Source organism: Macrobrachium rosenbergii, chromosome 32 (genome assembly GCF_040412425.1).
Source record: "Macrobrachium rosenbergii isolate ZJJX-2024 chromosome 32, ASM4041242v1, whole genome shotgun sequence".
Taxonomy (NCBI): Eukaryota; Metazoa; Arthropoda; class Malacostraca; order Decapoda; family Palaemonidae; genus Macrobrachium; species Macrobrachium rosenbergii.
The window spans coordinates 6165495-6185417 of NC_089772.1; the positions used below are offsets into that span (position 1 = coordinate 6165495).

The 19923-nt window shown below is 36.6% G+C and overlaps 2 protein-coding genes across 8 annotated transcripts in view; one reads left to right on the top strand and one right to left on the bottom strand.

Annotated features, from left to right (window-relative positions):
- The window catches only part of LOC136855625 (zinc finger protein 385D-like), a 1128591-nt gene that overhangs the window by 836439 nt on the left and 272229 nt on the right, over positions 1 to 19923 (top strand). For all 7 annotated transcript variants that reach the window (XM_067132760.1, XM_067132764.1, XM_067132759.1 and 4 more), the window contains one exon: positions 11900 to 11972. The gene's annotated coding sequence lies outside the window, so the exon portion shown is untranslated. The remainder of the gene's footprint in view (positions 1 to 11899; positions 11973 to 19923) is intronic.
- The window catches only part of LOC136855585 (chromo domain-containing protein cec-1-like), a 174781-nt gene that overhangs the window by 80523 nt on the left and 74335 nt on the right, over positions 1 to 19923 (bottom strand). The gene's annotated exons all lie outside the window — the stretch shown is intronic.

The following is a 19923-nucleotide window of genomic DNA, read 5'->3' on the forward strand; positions in this document are numbered from 1 at the left end:
TCATTAAATGTCACAGTTTTACAAAATATAACGAGACGATTTGGAAAAGAATTCGTTACAGAACAGATATCCTTTCTCTTCCCTTCCTTTGTAGCTCTTTATCGAATAACAAGACGAATGAAAAGAGTGAGAAAGAACAAAAGAGAGAAAATCCAAAGTAGATTCACGTTTTTGTCAACAGGGTTGCTCTACCTTTGACAGTCAAGTCAGAAGGACCCTCCCAACGACAGTTTCCGAGAACTTACTTCGCACTTATCTAGTGAAGGCTTCAATGAACGTGCTTATTATGCTTATTATATAGATACTGTCTATATTTCATACAAGCAGCTGATTATCGTCGTATGGAATTAATGCATACATTCTGTTGTCATGTAATGTAAAAATTTGTGTATGTTCTTGCCTGATAAAGTCCACGGAAATCATCTTTCTCTTGTTATTATTATTATTATTATTATTATTATTATTATTATTATTATTATTATTATTATTATTATTTAAGAAAAGTATACCTTTAAGATCCTCACCGTATAACGATTTCAGCTATAAGTTGCTTTTGTATTTCGAATTTATATTTAAGGAGTTTAAAAGCTCAGACATGCAAACATATAGATATTATTCTATGAGGTATAAGTGGTAAGATTATTATCATTATGGCTATCAAAGTAATTGAAATTGTTATCATTAAGAGGATGAGGATACCCAGTAAAATATGGATAGACCTGTCAATTTCCTGATAAACAAGCCTCCACGAAAAATGAAAAGCAAGAGTAATACTTCCAAAAACAGTACACTTCAAAAATTCTTCTCGATCACACGTCATTATTTTTGCCATATGAAGAGAAAAGGCAAAAGAGTAACTGAAGCTCATGTAAATGAAAATTGTCTCCAATTCTTTGCTTATTCGATCCATGCATTAATAAAAGCATTTATAGCTTCAGCAAATCATCATCCCTCAGATCAGCCTGCCTTTTGATTCCTCGCCAAAGGGAGTTTCCACGAACGACCGGAAAATTTTTTGTCGCTCAAAAACATTTGTCCTTTCATCTGAAGCCTCTCTGCAAATTCATTTCAAACTTTGAGCGCAGTTTCTCCAAAGATTTACTGCGTTTTCTATAGAGTTATCAGTTCATCTTAGCAAAGGAGGAAGCGCGTGTGCGTGTTTCTGAATGCTGAGAAAAAATACAGAAAACCTTTTAGTAAATACACATATTGTAAAAAAAAAAAAAAAGAAACTGGCTGTGCAAACCTGAAACACATTAGGAAATGCGTTTGCAAAACTAAGTTTAGGAAAACGAATATTAAATCACGTAAATACATAAAGCACATTTATCCACAATAAATAAATGTGGGTAAAAAAAAATCAAGTATGCAAGGTCAGAAAAACTAAAACATTACACCAACACATGAATAGGATAAATATTTAGATTAGCAATAAAAAATATTGAGCATGCTCCCAAGATTATTTGGTTGCACACCTATTCATTTGCAAGCTCAAGCGCTTAACATCTGATGGGCACTCATGTACACTTTCAAAAATCCTATGGCACAAGCGAGCAGGAACAAATAAACATGCAAATCTTCAAAGGAACTAAAGCATAAATAGGAAAGAGAGAAACAAACGTAAGCAAAAACGCGATCGCTCCAAAGTTAGAGTCCAAAACACGGGCACATTTAAATAAGCTCGCACGCAACCGAAAATCAAATTACCCTACGTTTATACCCAGTGCCGTGCGGCAAGTCATAGCAGACTGGCAATATTTATTTAGCATTTTCGGCCATAAATTCATTACATGTGGCATACCATGAAGTGAGTAATGGCGCTTAATTGAATGGATTATTGCGACGCATCGAATTCTTTGTTGTAAATCAACAGGGTTTGTCGGAATTTCCTGCTGGATTAATTATAACCGAAATTAAGGGAATCTTGAAAAAAGCAAAAGAGCTTAATTTTCATTTATGCTAAATCGAGTTTCAGTTAGCTCACTGGTCACTCCAGCTCGAAAAAAAACATACTCCAAATATTTCCTTCAGATGTTGATAGTATGATATTCTTCAGAATTAAATTTCTCTCTCTCTCTCTCTCTCTCTCTCTCTCTCTCTCTCTCTCTCTCTCTCTATGAAGTATCATATCATGACACACGTGTAAGGCATTATATTCACATGAAATGAAAGATACTTTCATTTGCATCATATTCATACGCAACTGTTCCCCTGCACTTCTCACTCCTTAACAACCTTGTCTGATGGCTGTACAGATGTTGTCTTGAGTAGTTCAGTAATATATATATGTATATATATACTCTTAGTTATACATAATTGTGTGTGTTCCTCTGCTGGTTGCAGCAGAAATGATTCCGGCATAAAATATATCATTTTTAAATTAACCTGAATGTGGAACTCTCACCGTGCTTCCGTGTTCCTTAATCCGTATAGCCTTCCCTTCTTTAACAGATTGTCAGTGTCTGCTTTTTATCCTTCAGAAGCTCTGTAGATAAAGGCATTCATTGGTCCATTCTGGCGGCCTGTATATTCAGAATAAATAAATGAACAGATTTCTATATTCCTGGTTCACCTGCCAGCCACCAGAGGCCAAACTACGAATCCCACTTCTTTTTGCATTTTAATTTCCATGAAAAGAGAAAAGAAAAATCCATTTAGGAATCCCCAGTGTTCCATTAAAGAGAGTAAGTGGTCCCCTTAGGGAATTTTTTTCCCTGCCCCTAATAGATTAACTCGCAGAGCAGTGGCAATGTAATTCGATTCCTATTCCTTTTGTCTTTTTTCTCTTGCTTTTGGTTTGCTTCCTCTTTTGCTTCTGCTGCGATTTGCTTGCTTTCCTGTTCGTCTTCTCCTTCCGTTTGTTTCTTGTTTACTTGCTTGCATGCTTTTCGTGTTCTTTTCTTCGACGCTATTTGCCTTTCTTCTGCGTTTTCCTTGCATTTCTCTTTCTCTTATTCTCCCTCTTTGTATTGTCTTGACAAGAATTTAATTTCTTCTTTTGTTAACGATTTTCCTCCTTTTATTCTTCGCAATTTAGTTAATGTTCTTTCCTCTTCTATGCCCTCCTCCAACACTGGCTCTTTCATTTTAAGGCCGATGGCAGAAAACAATCCGTAAAACCATTACAATACCCTTGATAATGTGAGCCCTGCTTAACATACATACGAGCAAATTATGTTGAGAACAGGTTAGGAGATAAGAGAAAATCGGGGAAAACGGAAGCATGGTCGGAATTCCATGGCTTGGGTACAGAGAAAAAGTTAATAAAAGCCATACTGGCCAGATACTTTCCCATTCCGGCTGCCGTTTCATGGACCATTCAGCCACCCAATACCAGTATCAGGAGTGCCCCCTACCGGGGGGAGGTGCCTCCTGTGGAAAACAAAACAAAAGACACTGTTACATTCATCCTTTTACTTCTGGATCATTGATGACTACGATGTACAAAATAATTACGCGCCATCTCCCACCTCAAGCACCTACTTTAGTTGCTCATCAGCAGCACGTTGGTTCTTCATCTCCGCTTAACACTCACTGCAACGCTCAACTTTTACCTTGCTCAAACTATCGGACTTGTGGATATAAAGGCTTTAGCGATCCACTACTTCTGAGAGTCCGTTGATCCACTTTCTGTGCTTCATTCAACTGTCGTGTGCCTATGTAACTGGTATTTTCATATTCAGCAACACAAGTTAATTATTTTATCAGTGCAATCAGTCTTAAATTTTTTATTCGTGATCGGAAATTCGATGTCTGAATGACGGTTCTCCTTTAATGTTTGCACGTAATTATGGCCAAATTTTCCTAGCGGCTTTTTAAATCAGATTTTCAACAAATGCAAACTTCTTCAGTGTTTTATTTAATTCATTCAAGCTTCCATTCAGTGTGTTGAAGATTAATTTTATGAACAAAAGTGCATTATGAATGAAAATGGTCTTCGAATTAGCATAAAATCGTTCATCAAATATACAAGTTCTGGTGCTTGACATTTAGGAAAATACCAGGAACAGAGAAATAATAATATTTCATGTAAACGAGCTTGTGGTCATGAAATGTGTGTATATATATATATATATATATATATATATATATATATATATATATATATATATATATATATATATATATATATATATATGTATATATATATATATATATATATATATATATATATATATATATATTTTTGACTACATATGTATTTTTGACTCGCGTCGGGACCGAACCCTGATCTTTTAAGTGAGAGTCCAGGGCGTTAGCAATTCGTCCACAGGAGTCATAAAAAAAGTTGGAACCTAACTAGTCCATACCAGCGAATTTTACCCAACTTCCCAACCCCTTCACCGTGAGATATGATGTAAATGAACACATGAGAACGTGTTTCACAGAATAAATTTCTGACCTATTAGGAGAAAGAAAGAGAAGAGAAAATAAACAGATTAAGAAAGAGACAGCAACAAGAAAATAGGTAGGTGGATTGATAAAATAAGAGAGAGACAGGGAGGAGAAAATAGACAGATAGAGTAAGAGGACAGAGAAGAGACATTAGGTAGATAGATAGATAGATAGATGAAGAGAGACAGAGAGACCTAAATCCACCGCCTCACTAATCTTGTCTGGTTGTAGTAATCCAATTGGTTAACGCTTTCATAAGGCGCATGATTAGAGAGAGGAAGAGAGAGCGAAAGAATGAGATCACCTCCCCATCATCCGATTTGCCTAAAGTTCGCTGACGTAACTGACTTATCTGCGACATTATTCTGTTACCTTAAATTATTGCTCTTTTGTCTTTTTCATTATTATATATAGCATTTACACGAAGTTTTACGTAAATTGGATGGTGCGTTATCACTAACCCGACGCTCAGTCTTGGGAAATGAAATTGAATTTGCAGGTTGTTTCGGCACATGCGCAGCGCGTATATACTTACGGCTATTTGCTTCTCACAGAACAGCGTCAGATTTCGACATATTATTATTTTTCGTCCTCAAGCTTTACTGGAGTGGCCCAGGTCGCACGTTGGTAGTACAAATTAGCAGAAGATTTAGGCTAGGTTAGGTTACTTATGTTAAGAATTAGTAGCTTTGTCTTCTCTCCCTTGAAAACATCCGAAAAATTTGATTGTTAACGTTCTGAAAGTCAGATTAGCCGTGATGTCAGTAGCTAAATAAGTAGTAGTAGTAGTAGTAGTAGTAGTAGTAGTAGTAGTAGTAGTAGCAGAATGGAGCCCTTGAAGGGCTACCGTGGACATCCAGTCCAGTGTGACTGCTCTCCTCGTCCTCTTATTGTGATATTAGAATCCTGGACCCGACAGCAGGTTTAGAAAGACTTTATAAAGAATAAAAAGAACAGTGGTGGTAGCAGCACTACAATGGCTCTTCTGAAACATTCCACGCCACTTCTCTCCTCTTCTCCTCCCAGGGGTATTACAATCCTGGTCCGGAGGGGTCATTTTGAAGGGGAAACTGCGGTAAAAAGGTAAAGAACCAAAAAGATTACCCCGCTCTATGTCCGGCAATTACCTCTCAGCTTTAATTCAGACAGGTGCAATACCTTGCCTCTTCCGAACGTTGCATAACTGGGAAAGCAGTGTTATAGGGCTTCGTTCTTTCCATGTTTTAAACTGGAATTAAGGTGGACGAGTTCGTTGATCATGACGAAGTAATGACGTACATAAGAACTTCTGATTGTCTTTCATTTGTCGATTATATTGCAATAGAATTTAATGAAAAAACTGTATGTAAACTATATACTGAAAATTACTGAAAAATATAGATACAAATGTGAGGGTAAGATTTCAGATGCATGAAGGAACTAATGCTATAAAGTATGCAAAAAGTAAATTAGGATCTAAATATAAATGCAGCGTTTCATTTTCCTTAAGGTATAGTACTGTAGGAAAGCAGTAGGAAAAATATTTTTTCAGCTTTTTGATGAATACGTTTTGTAAAGAGGTGTTGACAAGCGAAATAGTGAAGCACGGACTTTGATCGCTTTCCTTTTGCTTTGCAACACGACTTTCAGAAATAAATGTCGGATAGTTTCATATCACAGAAAATGTCAAAGTATCTTGAAACAAAACAAGAAGCCCTCAAAGCACAAGGCAGGACGGAGAAATGCAGAGCATCACGACGAAAACAGACATAATATAAACGATGCTGAAGGCTATCCGCCATGTTTGTTCGAAGTTCTTTGTTGTACGGATTTTTTTATTGCGTTATATTTGCAAGCTTTAGCCAACAATTACCAAATGTTGAATACGTGAGGATATTTTGTTCAGTTAATGAAAACTTTTGACAATTCTGATATCTGTTTTTACATTGATAAATTCAAATTGTTTTGTTTGGGAGGCCAGGCTTCCTATTTAGAAATACTTTTGAAATGCCAGTTTTGTTCTTGGGAGAAATTTTAATTAAATGATGTCTTCGTTATACGAAATACTGTCAGTTAACTAGATACTGCACTTTATCAAGATGAATCATCATAAATTAATATTTACTTTATATCTGTTTTTCAGTTTTTAACTACATGCATGTATATATATGTATATGTATGTATATATATATGTATGTATGTATGCATACATATATATATATGTGTGTGTGTATACGTGTGTTTGTGAGTGCATATATAACTGGTAGGACCTATCATATACAACATATATGGCTATAGATGTCTACAACGTTACCGTATTTTTCCAGGGTTTTTTTTATATAGGAAGGGTAAAGCTGTCCTGTACTCTTTTTTTTCTAAGATATTATGTATCTATTTGTTTGTTATTCAGTTAAGAATAAACAGTGTACCAAGATTTTCAAGAGAGTCAGAAATGAATCGCAGTTCACTTCTGTAGCAATTCATTATCAAAATTTGTAAATAGAAAGACTGAATGTCTTCAAAATAGAGAGAGAGAGAGAGAGAGAGAGAGAGAGAGAGAGAGAGAGAGAGAGAGAGAGCGATCAACATGAATAAACATCCTCGTCTATCTTCTAATAGATTCTCGAAGCTTTATGACTAAAAAAAGGAAAAAGTTTTTTTTTTATAGAGAGCAGACGAACATGGCATCTATTCCAGTCATAAATGTCCAAATATTTTCTCTTTTTTCCTCCTTTTACGCTCGTTTATCTTCAATGGGGCATGATGGGGAAGAGAGAGAGAGAGAAAGAGAGAGAGAGAGAGAAGGAATTGCCATCTTCCCTCAGGAGCTGTGGAGAGGGGGTAAAAGGAAGCTTCCTTTCTTAATGGTGATTCAAAGAGAAAGAAATAAAAGACAAACCTTTTAATGTTTATTCGGAGAGAGAGAGCGGTGGGGGGAGTGAGGGAGGGGGAAGGAAAGAGAGAGAAATCGTATTTCCACTGATATCGCCAGACCACTTTTTTATCCAAACACACCACAACAGAAATAGGCCTTAATCCTACAACACATGAATCGTGTTTTCATCTTAACACTTCATCGCGAGAGCATATTTTGACTTGTTCGGGCTGTTATCGACACACCTGACATGAGCTACGTAAACACGGGGACCTCCGGTTAGAAAAGAGCCTGGTTTTTGTTTCTTTGTTCTTGGGTCGCTGCTTTGCCATATCTAATATTGTCTTATAGAAGGATTATGATAAGCAAGACTATAATTATTAGGATACGATGTTTTAAGGTATCTGATTCAGCATTATCACTCAAGTCATGCAATTTTAAGGCGGACGCAAAATGTTTGGTAAACTTTTTGCACGCGTTTAATTTTTTTCCTTCATTATATTCATTTGTGTTAAGTTACGCCGTGTTCCGAATGTGCCAGTAGCCATTCATATCGATAATTGCACTTGAGGAAAATTCGGTAATAATGTACAGCGGAGCAAAAATAGAAAGTCCTAAAGACATTTTTATGAATTTGTATGAACCAGGAATTTATCCAGCTTGGATGGAATGCATTGAAGCCAATTCCCATGATAAAGAGAGTAAATCAAGTTTATTAGATGAGAATTGACTCGAACAAACTCTTACTGCGCTGCCATTATTGCAATGTTTTTCTCAAACAGGATCCATTTTCATTCCAAGAACATAAACCCCAATTTTTTTGTTTTCTATGTTGGTCCCATTGCGTGAGGTAAATATCCACTTATTTAAAAGTCTTTATCATTAGTGTGCGGTTTCTCAACACATGGAGTGGCTCAGTTGGCTCTATAACGTAACAGAAATTATAGCAGTCATCATACGTCAAGAAAGTAAAGGATTTAATGCCATCCTATGATGTACATTATACAGTAATGAAGGTAATCAACCACGTAAAGTGATCAGTCCGTATTGGATTCCCACCTTTTTGTTTCCTTTTTTTTTTTTTTCTTTTGATGGGCCGGCGGTTGCACGCCATAACGGTAATGGGATATCATAAGGTTGAAAAGAAATGACGAGGCAACTTCAGCCTATTACGGAAAATGGGCAAAACTCTGTAACCTCGTAAGGTAGAGTGTTTCAGCCCAATAACAACATGCTCATTAACATCAAAGCGAAACTTGGTAATAAAGTAAGGTAGGCTGCTTCACACCAATAACGTTATGCTAATTAAACATCAAGCAAATATATGGAAGTTTGAGATAAAAAAATATTAAAAATATAAATTGTCTTCAAAACTCGCAGTGAACTGAAGTCTTTATTTTCTAGCCTTTCAACAATATGCTACAAACTAGATAACTAAGTAAATCAGTTTATCAGCTATATTATATACATACATACATACGTATGTATATATATATGTATATACTATATATAATTATATATATACACATTATAATTATACGGTTACATACGTACATACATACTTATCTGTATATATATATATATATATATATATATATATATATATATATATATATATATATATATATATATATATATATTATTGTGTGAATCCATAGGAAAACTGGTCCTTTCACGTCCATCCTTTTAACTGGACAAGATTTAAACCTCTGTGCATTATGTTTCACAGAAATAAGGGCTATATATTCTTATACAGACTTCTCCTTAGTAGTGTGCGGAACTCCATGCCCCATAAACACACTGTGTCACATTATCTGGCACGCATCTTGGATTATGGTCCTTCAGTTCTGACAACTCTTTCCTGTCGCGTAACTCTCCAAGAGACTGAATCACCTTGAAACACTCTTTCCATCTTTGTTGTCCTTGCCAACATCTTTTCTTTACACTTCCACATATCTCCAGATTTCAACATTTCCCACTCCACATGCACAATGCAAACAGTGTACATTGGCAACTTCCACTTTTCCTCTTTTATTCACATTCAGCATCCACATTTCACTTCCATATAGGACAGATGAGAGAACAGTCCCTTCATGCGTCCTAATTTTTGCTTTAATGGAAAACTTTTGTAGAGATTCTGCTATCGTCTTAGCTTTGACTGTTCTGTGATTCAGTTCTTGTCTTATCTTGCTGCCATCTGTCACATAGAATCCTTAATGACTACAAGCTAACCAGTGCCCTTTCACCATCATTACTAACATTCATTGTTCCTTTTCGTGGCGTCCTTTCACTAGTAGAACCCCTAGCTCACGGAAAAGTTCACTCTTTCAACAGTCTCTGCAACATTTCTTCACCACCACTAAGTAGTAGTGTCTCAGCTGCATCTTCGGCGTCTCTTACTCTTCCGCTGAACTTATGCCAACATCCTGAGCTCTTTTTCTGACTTGTCTTACGTTTACACCACACCAGTCCCTTTCCTTCTTATTCCAACATAAGCATTTGCGTCCATGGTAAGTACTTCCAGTCATTCATAATTAATTACAGTCTCCATGTACGCTGCCAACAGCTTTTTCCTTTAATACTCAAACTTCTTACACAAGTGTTTCACGCGAGATATTTGATTTGCAAACCCCTTCCTTGTCTTAACCCACTCTACTCTTTCCCTCTAGCTTCATTTATCATCTGAGCTGCATCTTCAATCAAAATACAGCCCTCCCCATATACTAGGTATATAAGGCATGTAATGTCCGAAGAATATTTACTTCCCATTTTCAAACATTCTGTAAAAAAAAAAAAAAAAAAAAAAATCCCCATCAATAATATACACCTTACACACCCTGGTCAGCCACCAAAGTTAACCATCACAACTATATTTCATTAATTCGCTTGTAATCCCATCAAGTTGCTGTGTAGTAGTTCCTCGCCTTTTCAGCTGCCCTCCTTATATCCCGAACAGTCATTTCCACAGGAATTCGTAACTTCAAATCTGCCTCTCTACTATTCTCTACATTCAATATATCCCCAGTCGACTTAGGGTTGCATTCCCTTCAGACAACGCACTCCGTTTGCTTCATTTGTTCTCTGGTTCATTGATTCATTAACCTTCCTCTTACCTCGTGTTTCCCTTTAGTACAATATCTTTTCCTCCTTTCTCAGTCTCTCTTGAATGTTCGTTGCTACCAATATTTTCCCCCTATCAGTGTGATTTAACCTCTTCATCAATATTCTTATATACTTCTCCATGATTTTCGTGTTCTGCGACAGCATTTCTAACAGTCACTTTTATCCACTCAATAAACATAAAATTCCATTATCTCAAATTGTTCTTATTTTATTCCTTGTTATCCGTGTGTCTCTTCTCACAAGGAACCCTTGTGTACTTAATGACTTCATTCTTGAAACTTGCTTTCGACTCATAAACTATTTTTCATGCTTTCAGCCTAAACGACTTATATCTATTTCTCTTCAAACTCTTTTCTTTTAATTACAGTTACAGTCTCATTCTTAAATCTCCCTTTCCCTTCCGTTGGACATCACAGTCTGCCTGACAAAAGCAGAAATATGCCTTTGTCTTTGTCGTTTTAGCCCTAAACACACTGCCCTTTCACTTCGCCACAAAGTGTGTATGTGTGTATGTTTGTACCCATGTGCGTACGTGAGAACAAAAAAAAAATAACGAGACCAGTACAGAACATAATGAGGAAAAAAAATATAGAAAAGGAAAGGAAATAATGAAGTCCTTGTACGCAGCATCCAAGATACCTGCGGCCCAAGACCATGAACCCATCCTAAAGTTAGCCCCCTTCCCCGCCCCCAACGCCCACCTCTCCCGATGGAAGTCTTGGCTAATCTGTATATAAAAGATGACTTACGCCCTTCATCAGAACTTTCGTTGTCTGGCCTTTGATGAAAATACTGAAGGTCTGGACGGCGGGCAAAAAAGCTATTTTATTTTCACAACATTATTAAGGTGTTTTGCCTTCACGAGACTGTAATTATTCTTGCCCTTTTATCTTCGCCAGGATTAGGATACGTGTTTAATGGGAAACGGAATTGAAGGGAAAGAGGTTGATATGTGCTTACGTACACGTGTATTTACATACATACATATATATATATATATATATATATATATATATATATATATATATATATATATATATATATATATATATATATATATATATATATATATATATATATATATATATATATATACAGTATATATACCATATATAGATAGATAGATAGATATATACTGTATATATACATATACACATGTGTGTGTGTGTATACGAATTAATAATAATATCAATTTTCACCCCATTCACCCTGAAACCTCATTAACCTATTTCGCGCTACACATTTGATTATCCTCTCTATCATCTACTGAATAGATCACAGGACCAATGTAATTCTTATAGACTGACTGAAATTCTGTGAAACAGCCTCCTGTTTCTGCTCTCTCCGTTTTTTGGGGGGCCCAAAAAATTCAGTTATTTTTATGTTCCTTTGCTCAGAGGCTAAATATATTTTCATGTTTTTTCTGTAATTATCCCGGAAATGTGACAGACAGGGAAATCTGACAGCCAGACATAATTATTTCCATGAGTAATGAGGAATTAATGTGGCTTTTTTTTTTCTTTTCAGTTGTCCAGGATCTAGAAAATAAATCAGGGAAATGATCATTCCCTCTAAATTGTAGCAGAAAATCAGTCAACAGGTAAGTCATGCTTTTTATTACAAAGGAAACAAGTAAGAAATGCGCCGAAGTTTCTTCGACGCAATTGAGTTTTATGTACAGAGTGTAATGCTGTATGAAATTCAGCCACGGCACATGAAACTCTGAGCCGCGGCCATGAAACTTTCAGCCACGGCCCAGTGGTGGCTTGTGTTGTTGGCGCCTATAGCGGTGCTAAACGAACGAACATGGCTAACTTTAACCTTAAATAAAATAGAAACTACTGAGGCTAGAGGGCTGCAATTTGGTATGTTTGATGATTGGAGGATGGGTGATCAACATAGCAATTTGCAGCCCTCTAGCCTCAGTAGTTTTTAAGAAATGAGGGGCGACAGAAAAAGTGCGGACGGACAGACAAATAGCCATCTCAACAGTTTACTTGTACAGAAAACTAAAAAGGCCGACCAAATTATCAGTTTTGTATTCGTTTTTGAGAGGAGAGATAAAATAATAACTCCCAAAATTATTGAATTCAAAAGTACAACCTTCTTTTATTTCATTTAGTATTCATGTTCGGAATTTGTGGCGCCATACAGCGAATTATCTCCCTTAATAAGAAGATAATGTTTATCGACTTGAATCACGCCGTTTCTGTCGACGGCAGTACAATAGGTAGAAATAAAAAATGAAACAAATAAAAACTGGAATCTTTTCAGTCAGTAACTAGTAGGAATGGCATAGTTGATTAATTAACGAAGATGAAAACTAAAGGTCAAAGTTAAAGATTCAAGACTAGAAGTTTTTTTCATGTAAAGAACCAATATGAATTCCTCTCGACCACGACGTTGCAAAGAAAACTCAAGCGTTGAGAACCAACACAATTTCTTCTATTAATAATATCTCCTCAGAGCCATTGTTCCCGGTTGCGGAGAGATTAGGAGTTGCAATTTTCGGCGGTTATTTGCCATCTTTCCCAGAAGCTCCAAAGAAATTCCAATAATCATTATATTCAACGATGCTTGAGGGAGCGATCGTTCCGTCATGGGGTCGTTTCAAGAACGGGGCCGGCAAACACAAACACGCTTCCATTCCGGAGGGTCTGGTGGGGAAAATGAAGTGCTGAAAACTCCTCGGACAATAAGTGTTTCATTGTGACAGGCTAGGTCGTTTGATGTAACGTTTCTCTCTCTCTCTCTCTCTCTCTCTCTCTCTCTCTCTCTCTCTCTCTCTCTCTCTCTCTCAGCTGCCTTCCCCATCTTTTCAAACATCAGGAAAACATGACATCAATCGAAGACGTCGCGTGGCGTGTGACTTTAACATCACTGCTGTCAAAGATTGATATCAACATTCGTACGCGATCTAGTTCCCTCCTGAGAAATGACCTTTAGCGGAGTAGCTTAAACTAAGTCTCTCTCTCTCTCTCTCTCTCTCTCTCTCTCTCTCTCTCTCTCTCTCTCTCTCTCTCTCTTTGTGAGTAATGAGTTCATGAATTATGCGTGCATAGCTTTATTTTTAACATTTTATCGAAAGCTTTACTTTACTAATATCATTTTTAGCAAGGCGTATATTTTTTACGTTGATGTTTCTGCAGTTACATCAGCTCATGTTGTTCTTTGTTATTTTTGTTATTATATGAGACCGAGATGGCCATACCTGCCCATATCAGTATGCTCTGCCAATGGGGTACTCTTCTTAATTGGCATTAAACGAATCCAGCAAAGAGAGAGGCAGGTTACATATGTCTGGAAACACAAAGGAAGGCAGGAAGTTCCTGTAGTTGGAAGTGAATACCATGAGAAAGTAACCAACCTCAACACAGTACGAGTTTCAGTCTAGCTTCCACTCTCTTTCTGTCTGCTCTCGGGAAGGTAAGCCTCTCTCTCTCTCTCTCTCTCTCTCTCTCTCTCTCTCTCTCTCTCTCTCTCTCTCTCTCTCTCTCTCTTCTTTTGGAGGATAAGGAAAACGTGACATCACTTGAAAGAGTCGCCTGGTGTGTGACTTCAGCGTCTCTGATGTCAAAGATTAACATCACCCATCCCGAGTTCTTAGCTGAAGGATCTCTCTCTCTCTCTCTCTCTCTCTCTCTCTCTCTCTCTCTCTCTCTCTCTCTCTCTCTCTCTCAGTTCGTTCATTTATTTCATCGTTAGCAAGAGGTAATATTACACACACAGATCCACTTAAATATCGGTGCGTGTATGTGTGTGGAGTTTTGTTTATTTATTCAATGGAAGTTTCATTTATACCGTTAGATGTCTTCGTATATGAATGTGTATATCATGTCTGTTTATAATCTTCTATGTGTTAACATTATCACGTTTCCTCATAAATTAGATTTTCTAGCATGTCACGAAACTTTTGCGGAAGAAAATATGAGAAAATCAAGTAGTTATGAGTTTATCCCTATATGTATATATATAGGTGTATATATATATATGTATATGTTTGCATATATATGTATATATATAATATATATACATATATATAGATATATATATATATCAGTGTGAATATTATGCACATTGTAACAGCTTTCATTTTTCCCTGAGTTTTAGTTTTGAGGATAAGAAGAGTTGTAAGAAATTACATGTATTCTTTTTCGAAAGACTTCATGTGTCAATTATCATACAGTAGGAATTGTCGTCGAGAAAGACTGCTGAAAAAGAATATACATATATATATATATATATATATATATATATATATATATATATATATATATATATATATATATATATATATATATATGTGTGTGTGTGTGTGTGTGTGTTTGTGTGTATATCCGCTTATATAAACACTCCACGGGGCGTGCCGGGACCAGAAGCATCTTAAATGGTGATCCATCAGGGAAGGCTCGCATAGTTCGTCATTTCTCCATAAAAGAGCTGGGCTCTTATGCATTATGTATTATGCTTCCCTCAGTAAATGGAGACTGAACGCCTGTTATGGCTTTTGAAAAATACGTTGCCTTGGGGGTATTCCGAAGGAGATGGCGCTGAAAAGAACCCACAGAGTTCACGGTTCTCGGAGGATTCGTGGTTTAAAGACAGTCAGTCCAGTAAATGTCACAAAGGATGTGTACTTCGATTGGCAACAAATATGTCGCTCGACGAATTGGCTACTTCATTTAGTTTGCTTCGTGGCGTCAAAGAATTATTTGCGTATTTTATACAGGTCTTATTATTTTTGCCTAGAATTCTACTTTATCTGATCATTTCAATACCACAACGCTGGTACAGTCCAACGCACACAGTCATGGTTAGGAAACCTTTATACAAATTTTGCCAAATATTCAGTGTTCCTTCGTTTGATTTAAATTAAGTCAGACATCGCTTCATTCTTATCAGCCTTGCGTCATGAAAACGGTATGGTAAAGAGGTTTATGCCTCAGTTCAAGGTAAGGTTATGAAATTTTCACCATGAGTCGGGTAAGATTATGCCTTGTGTCTAGAGACAGGGAGGATAATTATCCTTAGACTTCTGGTCAGTGAGGTTATATATCTTATGTAATAAGTCAAAGTTCTAAGTTTGTTAAGGTGAAAAGGTTTATCCCTTGAGTCAGAAAAAGTTATAAATCTTGTAGTCTGCGTTAATTAAAGTAACTTGGGTTTGGGTATGCTTTTTTTCTCATTCCCCTAAAACATCCTAACAATTTGAGTTCCTGCTTCGCTTTTCTCATCAGAAACGCCACCGTGAGAATGATGCGCTCATCTTGATTAGAATTGGACTTTCACAGTGTGAAGATTGCTTACATCATCGTTACCAGTTGGATCAGTCCTTCCAGTTATTCGCTTCCATAATGTGGAATTTTCATCAGTTCTCTGTATTGCCAGCATTTTATATATATATATATATATATATATATATATATATATATATATATATAAATATAAAGATAAAAGGACGTAAGTGTCGAAAGGCCTCGCAGCACTCCAGTGTTTCCGTTTCCTTCGTGGGTTTTATCTTTATTTATATATTCATCACGTTCCATATTTTCGTGATTCCGTTATACATGTATATATATATATATATATATATATATATATATATATATATATATATATATATATATATATATATATATATATATATATATGTTTGATGATTTTCTTTTAGGGTCAGGGCGAGAGGAGGGCTGTCAAGCATTCCTTTCTGGAGTAGCTTGCTGTACAAGTCAGTTACCTTCAGCTAAGTTTGAGTAATAATATAATAATGATAATGGGAATCAGTAAACAGTCAAGAGCATACAACTTCACATCGGGATTAAGTGATAATAAACCCGATCTTAACGTGGGAAGCCAAACTCGTCTCGGTTTCTTCACCTCAAAACTTTTTTGATAAACTTTTTCCGCTTTACTGTGTTTATATACCATTCAAATCGTACAGTATTCTTAAAAAAATAAATAAATAAATAAAAAAATAAACCTTATAATTCGGAGAGGAGAGACTGTGTTCCAGTTCTCTTCGCAATCTTAGATAACGCAGCGCTCGGAACAGTTACAGTATTTCAAGTACGTCTTACCCACCTTTCCTCTGCTATTGTATTTCCCTTCCATTTCTTCCCTAGTTCACTAGCCATGGTGCTTCCGTCATCCTGATGGTCTGCTCTCTCTCTCTCTCTCTCTCTCTCTCTCTCTCTCTCTCTCTCTCATTTAAGCTGAATATGAACTGGTAGGGGAGTGGGAGGGAATTCCCAGAGTCATATTCTGAGTCATTCCAGATTTCTTTAAACCGACTCTTTCTCGACCATCTCATTCCCCAGTATTCTCTTTGAACGCGTAGGCTCTACATAAATAAAGAATGTATTCATCAGTTAATTGCATAATTTATTCATGAATTGTTTACGGTGAATAAGACTCGCTTATGACTTATTTACGCTTTTAGTGGCTCAAGAGTCGGCATAAACACTCAGAGTTGACCCTTGAGATAAATGAACGCTGGGTTAGTGATTTTATTTCGGGATTTCAGATCCTTCGCAGAGGATTTAACTTTTCAGGCGTTCGAGTCTGATATTCCTCGAGTGAAGCTTCAGAGTCTCGAGTGGAAGCGCTAATACTCCAGGGATATTGAGTCCAATTTATCGCGTCAAAGGAGCTGAGCAAAGGGAGCGTATTTTGCCTGGTCCCTTCCTTACTGTAGCTGGATGAGCAATAGAAAGTATTTATTAATGCAAAAAAGAAACTTTTCCTAATTAAGAAAAAAGAAAAGAGATTTCTTAGTCCAAGTGAAAGAACTTTGGACCCTAATGAGTTGCTGCCCTCAATTCAGAGAAGTTATGACTTTCAATAAACAAAAAAATATCTTCGTTAATAACCTGTGTTCATCAGTTTGAAAATGGAAAACCTTTTTAATTAAAAATAAGATTCAACCAGGCTTGTTTATTTAAAAAAGCAGTGCATTGCAAGTCATAATGCGGTGCTTCTGTACATAAGTAAAATGCTGCTTCTCTTTTCGTAAAGATGCGCTCCTGTAATAAAAGTTAATAGAAAGTACACGAAAGAACACAACCTACGAACTCGACAGCGCTGCACCACAACTTGTGGATGACAGTTTCTTCGAGAGGGCTTAAATGGTTGGTATAATGCCCAGAACAGCCACCAGAACCACGAAAATTACGCCGTGACCTTCTGTCAAAATCAAATGTCAGCTGCACATAAACAGACCCATCTTAGGCTCTGTCTCACGATAAAAATATCTCGGAAGGACGCAAACCTTTGAAGGTGAGACTAACCCTGCACGCCTCTCCCAGTTGCAAGCCCCTTTTTCGCCTGAAAGGAAAAGCCGTCACTAAAACTTCAATATGGGGAGCTATTCACTTTCATATGCTTCGTCATCTGTGGGACACTCGTATCACACGTGAGACTACACATGACACTGAGCTCCCCTTTTCCTCCCCGACCCTAAATTTTGATTGATATAGCTATTCCGTGCATCTGGTCTTTATCATACTACTGAAGGTAAGACGGTGGTTGTTTTGGGACGTCCAGAACAGTAATAAACACCTGTCAGTGACATTGACTGGCCTGTAGTCTTTCAACTCCTTATTGAAAAAAACTTCTCACAAGAACCAGAAAACTAATAAGGACGCATACAAACATACATTTATATAAGTATGTATGTATATAATATATGTGTATATATATACATATAAATATATATATATATATATATATATATATATATATATATATATATATATATATATATATATATATATATATATATATATATGGGTGTACGTGTTGTTTGTTTGCTGATATATCTTCACCATTTGATGTTTTATACGTAGAGTTTCTTACTGGGGAAATAATCAAAATTATGGAGCCTCTAGTCAATGATCTTTAAGGACAGGCGCCATTTGCCTTTTTCCCGACTTGTTTGGCTACTTTTCATGCAGATAGCTATTTGCATGATAATTTATCTCTTTTTCCTGTAAGAGCTTACTGTTCTGCGGGAGCCTTTTATATTTTTTTTTCGTATGAATCATTGCTCGTTTTGAATAATAATAACAATAATACTAATAATAATAATAATATCATAACGTGGTCTAGGAAATAACGGATATGTAGTACACCTTATTCTTATTGTTCACTTCATTTTCTGCCCCTTGCGACTGGCACTGTTCTGTCGCGCCTAATCTAAACTGTATCGTAAATTTATTCGCCCATCTATGCCCAGTAAATGCAACCCATTTGCAAACTATTTACATTCTGTATGTATTGAACATAAATGTAATCATGGTGAACTGAACCCTCTTTGAAAATTTTTCATGCCCGTTTGCCGTTTAACTTACAGAGAAATCTGTCAGATCTCTCTCTCTCTCTCTCTCTCTCTCTCTCTCTCTCTCTCTCTCTCTCTCTCTCTCTCTCTCTCTCTCTCGTTTGAATTCGAACGTTATAACAAATCGCTTAACTTTGCGAGAAAAAAGTTTCTGATAATCAGTAATGTCGTGAAGCAATAGATAGCCTAGTAATTATTACTGCTATTATTAATACCATTATAATTATATCAGTAGTAATTAGCTGGTGGTTAGTTGTCAGTAGCAGTAGTGGTGTCATTAGTAGTAGTTATGGGAATAATACAAGCAATAAAAAAAAGGAGTGGAAGTTTAAGTAACATTGGCAAATTTTTACTTTAAGCCTTTATCGCATTCCAGAGTTGAAAATATGATTTCCTTTTATTTTAATTAGTGCTTTGAACACAGTTCTGTTGAAGATTGGCACTTTAACGATTGTGGAGGACTTCAGTGGGAAAACAATAAAAGAACTAGAACGTGCAGAAGTATCATGAGGAAGTTAGAATACAACCTTATATTCACTCTTGTAATTTCTCCACCCAAAATATACTCGTTTTCCTTCTATGGTTCCCAATAACTGTAAGGTATAGGGGGTTAGGAACTTTCGATCACTAATCTATTAACGATCTGAACGTCTGAAACGTTCCTAACACACTAGGAACAAATCAAAGCAGCCGAAATAATCTAAGGAACAAGACTTGTACGTTTGCACCATAAGAGCCATGACTAAGAACCGAGGCCAGCTTAAAGGTGAAACTTAGAACAAAGAACAAATCAGGTTTCAGCATTGCCCACGTACCTACATTTCCACATGAAACAAGTAGAAAATGCGCCGAAGTTTCTTCGGCGCAATCGAGTTGTCTGTACAGCGTATATAGCTGTATGAAACGCAGCCACGGTCCATGAAATCTTAGCCGAGACACATGAAACGTTCAGCCACGGCCCGGCTGAAATTTAACCTTAAATAAAATAAAAACTAATGAGTCTGGAGGCTGCAATTTGGTATGTCCAGCCCTCTAACCTCAGTAGTTTTTAAGAAATGAGGGCGGACAGAAAAAGTGCGGAAGGACAGACAAATAGCCATCTCAGCAGTCTTCTTTTATAGAAAATTAAAAGCAAAAGACGTTTCAAATTCGAAACGTAAACAAACAAGTAGGTAACAGCATTCGTCGGCAAATGCCTCGGTGACGGTAATTTGCG